The sequence below is a fragment of the Notothenia coriiceps genome, unplaced genomic scaffold (assembly GCF_000735185.1).
Source record: "Notothenia coriiceps isolate Sejong01 unplaced genomic scaffold, NC01 NC01_scaffold00030210, whole genome shotgun sequence".
Classification (NCBI taxonomy): Eukaryota; Metazoa; Chordata; class Actinopteri; order Perciformes; family Nototheniidae; genus Notothenia; species Notothenia coriiceps.
Window position 1 is genome coordinate 370,976 of NW_011362911.1, and position 5,821 is coordinate 376,796.

Sequence of the window (5,821 nt, forward strand, 5' to 3'; positions counted from 1 at the left end):
TATACATTACATATTCTGTGCCAAATGCATACTCATTCCCAAGTATGAAAAAGAACAACGTAAATGGCATACTAATGCTCTAGTGTTAGCCTTATGCCATAAACCGGTTTCAGGCACTATAGCACCATAACAAAGCAAATCAAACCATAGCCTTCCAAATTCCACATTGTGGCTTATTTTTTAGAACTGTGGATTCTCTTGATATCACGCAATAATGAGAGTTAATTGCAGAGTGGAACTGGCAGATGACTTCCTGCTGGCAGTGTGGTACCCTGAGACAAGAGTGTAAAGGATCGCCCCGCTCCAGGAGATTACTAAGCCTTTCGTTGTGGCCACTAAAGCTGGCATGTGATTTTACAAAAGATACACCTGACATGAATAACGCAAAGCTAACCACAGAGAGTTTTGTAATGTCGTATCCATTCAAGCGTGGACAGAAGTAAAAGTGGACACACTTCTTCACAGGCATTCTAGCTCTGGAAATTTGACCAAAGCCTTGTGACTATCTACATACAGACATGCCATTTAACTGGATCAACTGGCAACATCACCAATCATTCTCGCCATAAATCATTTCGTCCATCCATGAAAATGAAACTTATACCATTTCTACCCCTTACCCAATGCGATGCCTCGGGGTAGCGTAGGACAAGCACACAGGGCTCTTGAAGCGTCATGCTTCGGGCCAGCTCCAGTGCTATAATGCCAGCTAGTTGATATTGCTGGCCAATGTGCATGTTTATAGCCGTAATCAGTCCTGATTTATACAGTAGCTATGGCCATAATGTGTACTTCTTCGCTCCCCAGCAGGACAGTGCAAATTAAGGATCAAGCAAATTCAGTCTCTCCTCAGCGTCCCTAAACCCTCTTGGCTCTCGCAATCTATTTTGCCAAGTCGGTGTCATGTGGCAGCGTGGGAACGTGTGAGAGTGAGAGAGAAAATCGTTGTGACCTATTTTTAAAACATACACCGCTTCACTATTTTATGTAACTGACGATCCTTCATTCAATGACAAAAAAATGCAGTTTGATGTGTAAAAAACTTGAATAGGCTACGAACCAACACTTCAGAATCATAAAACTTTATGTGGGGATAATGGGTCATTTGTAACTATTGCTTCATTTTAAAAACAAAAATCCTCACTTTTGTTCACTCTGTCTGAAACGAGAACCCAGCCCTTTTTCTGATTACCGGCTCTGTTTTGTGATTGGTCAAGTGTTTAGGGACTTGTTGGAAATGTCCAGCCCCCCTCAGCCTATCTTGTATAGGTGTTGTTGGAGCAACTAGCCTTACATAATAATGTCACTATGTTACGGAAGTAAACAAAAAGGGAGATCCAATGTAGCGAGTGTGTGGAGAGAGAGTTTGGGATGTCAGCCTTAGCAGTCCCATTTACATGCACTCTACCTGGGAAAGGGAAACCCCCAAAGCAATAATAGGGCCTTTTTTAAAATACAAGAATGTGCCATTGTACTAACATATCGACTACCATACATATGTAGAAATGAGTATATCAATGTGCGTTAGTATAATCAGGTTTATAATGCTGCAAACCCATATTATTACTCCACACCATAATAATCCTTTTAGGGATATGGAGTATCACTTAATGACTTTTTGCTATAGGAACCCTTCACACTAGTTTAATACAATACAACTTCAACAGCTTTGAAAAAAAACTCAAACTGATACATTAACCGGTATTTTGTTGACAGTAGTAATGGAAACCCATAAACCAGCCCCTTGGATTTCAACATTTAAGTTATTAAAAAACATGTGCTGTGAGCTTGGCTGCCAACTTTGTTGAATCATAGACGGCTTGCATTATTCATGCAAACAAGACTTGGCCTCTGGTAAAACTCTCCGCCCTTGCAGCTTTCCAATTTTGTTTTTGTGGGATAGCCACTGAAGACCTCTATCACTTACATTACGTTACATAATCCCAATAAAACCACACCTCGGCTTTTCCAGTCCACTGTATGGTCAGACCATTTCTGATTCAGATTATGTCATAGTTTTCAATCAAATACAGTTTTAAAATAAAATAGTTGGAGGTAAACAGTCATTTGTTTGTGATAGTCAACATGCTTGCCTTTATCATGAAACATGGGATCTGGTCTCCTTTATATTATTTTAAGGGTTGCCATGGTTAACTGGATCTTAAAGTTCAAGATGTCAAAGGAGGTGTATCTTACTCAACAAAAATAAATTGGGAGTTTAGTTTTACCTATTTTTTTCCTTCCTTCAGGACTTTTCTTTGCAAGTAATACACACACAACACACACACACACACACACACACACACACACACACACACAACACACACACACAACACACACATCACACACACACACACCACACACACACACCACACACACACACACATTTATGCCCGCAAATCAAGCCACGTTCCCATGGAAACTAAGAACCGAATAAAAGAGATTGCCCTTAATCACTTGAATAAGTACTACAAACTCTGCTCTAGTCCTGGCCAGACCATTCACTTTCCAATATGATTTCAAATTTAGTATGTGAAATATGTTGAAGCCATTTCATTCTATTAGTCCAGAGTTATACGTGGCCGACATCTGGGACGGCTTCTCACAATATGTTGTACTTGGGTTAATTAAAAATGTAATGGTCAAAGTTCTGTATTTCTAATAGAGCGGACAGGAGCTCATAATTCATTCAAGATTGATTTAGATATTAAACCACTGGTCCTGATAACCCGCAGTCAAGAGCCGACCTGTATGGAAACAATTATCCCTAAATCAGTGCTGCCTGGGTGAATGCCCATTGCTCGGATTGGGAACGTGTACAGAAACCTTAAGGGCAGCATCAAGAGCCCAGTTGAATATTTTACTCTAATTCGCTAAAAATCCATTGAGAATGGTAAAAAAGATTTGAGTGTTTTGAAGATCAGTCGGAAAAATGGAGAATCTGAAAAAAATACAACAACCATGAGGGATAATGAATACCAAACCCTCTGGATGTCATGAATAGGAATTGACCTTCAAATGTGGTTTATATTGTTTGGAAATTAAACCATTGAACAACTGGTAGGAACTAACACTTAATCCATCATAATTTTTCCTAACTTGCAATACAGTTCCCAATTTTAGAAATTTCTTTATAGATATCTATTTGTATGCATAAATATGAAGAGAAAAAATTGATTGTCTGAAATTGAAATAAATTCAATACATTTAAAACTGCAGACCTGTGTCTGTGTCTACAATCAGTGGTTCCTCAAACTTTTTCTGTCCAGGCCCCCCCTTATGGAGAAAAAAAAGGTCGGGCCCCCCCAACAACAAATAGTCAGGGCTCAGTGGCGGTGCCAGATATAACTCTTTGGGAGTGCTGTGGGGTAGTTGAAGTTTCATAGAGAGGTGCTCAACATTTAGGGTTTCCCATTAAGTACCCGGTCGCTACAGTTGAATTTTCTAACTGCAAACCATCCCCACGTATATGCACACAATTTATACCACGCAACCTGTTACAAATGAGGGCTCGATAATCAGCCTTCACGGAATATAGGTGTAAGCAGCGGTAAGTGCTATCTTTTTATAGGTTGTGTGGTTGTGACCTCAACATAGGGGGGTCCGGGGCAAGCTCCCCCAGTAAAGATTTATTTGTTTAAATATTGAGAGTAAAAGCATCAATCTGGGTGCCACTTTGAGAGCAAAATTAAGAGATCTAAGGAATACATCTCTCTCACACCCATTTGAAAACAGAACTGTAAAACAGATTGACTTTTTCTTTATTATGGATATTTTACAATCACCCTTTACCTTTTAAACTTTATTCTGTTTTTACTGTCATATAGTATTTCATAACCTGTTTTTCATTTATTTTCTTATTTTTTTATAACTAAAATGATCCATATAAACGGTGTGCCTCGAAAATAATTTGTTTACATTAATGGTGACCCAAAACGTTTTGGAGACCCACTGAGGATAACACTGGAGAGTCCTTTAGTTCCAATGAGGGCTCTCAGTCTGACAGGAGAGGACTCTCCTCCAACTTTGTTGTTGAAAAAACTCTTATATCCGTTAGCGTAAGCTCGCTGCACCGGACGCTAACAACCAACGATCTCCGGTACCGGTGGCGCTCTCTCTCGCTCGCGCCCCAGACAAAATGGCTTCGTTCCACACACACACACACACAGAGCCGAGCTTTAATGAAACACAGAGACCCAGACGTAATAGTACTGTACTGCATCATATTATTTTCGAATCAATAATCTTTCAAATTATGATTTTTTTTTTTTATCTTAATTAATTTTTTTTTACCCATTTTTCCTCCTGGTCTCTCGCGCCCCCCCCTGTCATGCCTCTACGGCGTGCCCTCCACTTTGAGAACCACTGGTCTACATGATAATATTTGTATATCAGACCCTTTTTTTTTTTAATACTGATCAATCAGAGTTTGGAATTTCTATCTTGTAACATTTTCAATTGAACAGAGCTCTGTGCATTTAACTGGTAAATATCACATTTCTCAATACATACTTTAGGATGTGCCCACTTAGAAACTGCAATCTGTGTCCTTGCATTATAAGTAAAGTGTGAAGCCTCTTATGAGAAGGTAACATATGTTATTTACTGCTTTATATCTGTGCACCAACCACCATCCATGATTGATGTGGCAGCTTCTCTGGAGCCATTACTAAAAGGACTACACAGTCTCTATCTGTGTTTCCATCCCGTCCCCCGAGGCAGTGCTTTGTGGATGAACTGAAGAATTATCACTGTGAGCAAAGATGGACACCTGCCTTCACTACCATGATGTCATTGTGTTTTTTTAGTATGCCAGTATTTATCTGCTTGAAAAAAGGATATAGAAAAAATAATAAATAACCCATTTCCCACATCTTTGAGAGCCTTATCACATATGGATAATAAGGTTGAACCTAACCCTCTAACCGACACAAACATGGAGGCTGAGAGGATTCGGCATATGTTTTAACACTTGTTTGCCTTTTATTTATTTATTATAACACCTTTAAAAGTCTATAGATTATGATGAAAGTGCAAAGATACTCTTGCGTTTTTATAGATTGTAAATTCAACCAGGCTTTTCCATGGGACGGATAAATCAGAGGATCAGATGTGGCATTATAAAGGCTAATATTACCAGTCAAGGCTAAGATCTTTTTTCCTCGAGGCAAAAAAAAAAAGAATTTGTTTCATATGAACACTGCTAAAAACATTTTCCTCTGTGTCACGATGATGAAGGCTGACAACCCGGAGCAGATGGATTTCTACTGTTACTGAGTCATGACAAGCACATCTCCATGAAAGATTTAGCCAAAAATAAGATTTGACTGCAGTCAAATCTTATTTTTGGCAAGATCTTTCATTTCCCTCTGCCCAATCCCTGAAATCAAAGAAAGAACGAATCAGAGAGAAAACATCTGAGCCCTCCTGGCTGAGCCTCCTAATTGTTATTATGCAGAAGTGACAGCACTGCAGCACAGCGGTCACTGCACAGGTATCAGGGAAACACCTGAAAACACCTAAGAAAATGTGAAACAGGGATTTTGCCAGATTCTTCTATGAGTAAAAATACTAGTTAGAGTCGACACAGACCTGGCAATTTCCTGTCTTCCAATCAAGAGGTGAAACACATCTGCAGCACTTGAGCTGTGGCGCTGATATCTGAAGAGGGCCTTGGAGGAAACACTCCTGGCAATTTGCTGTATCCTCTCAATAACAAATTAATATAGGAAATAAATTATGCAAATAAATGAATAATTCCCTCTTCATTTAAGTTAGACTAGCCATCATAAGCAATTCATTTTGAGTGGAAAGCTTTAGA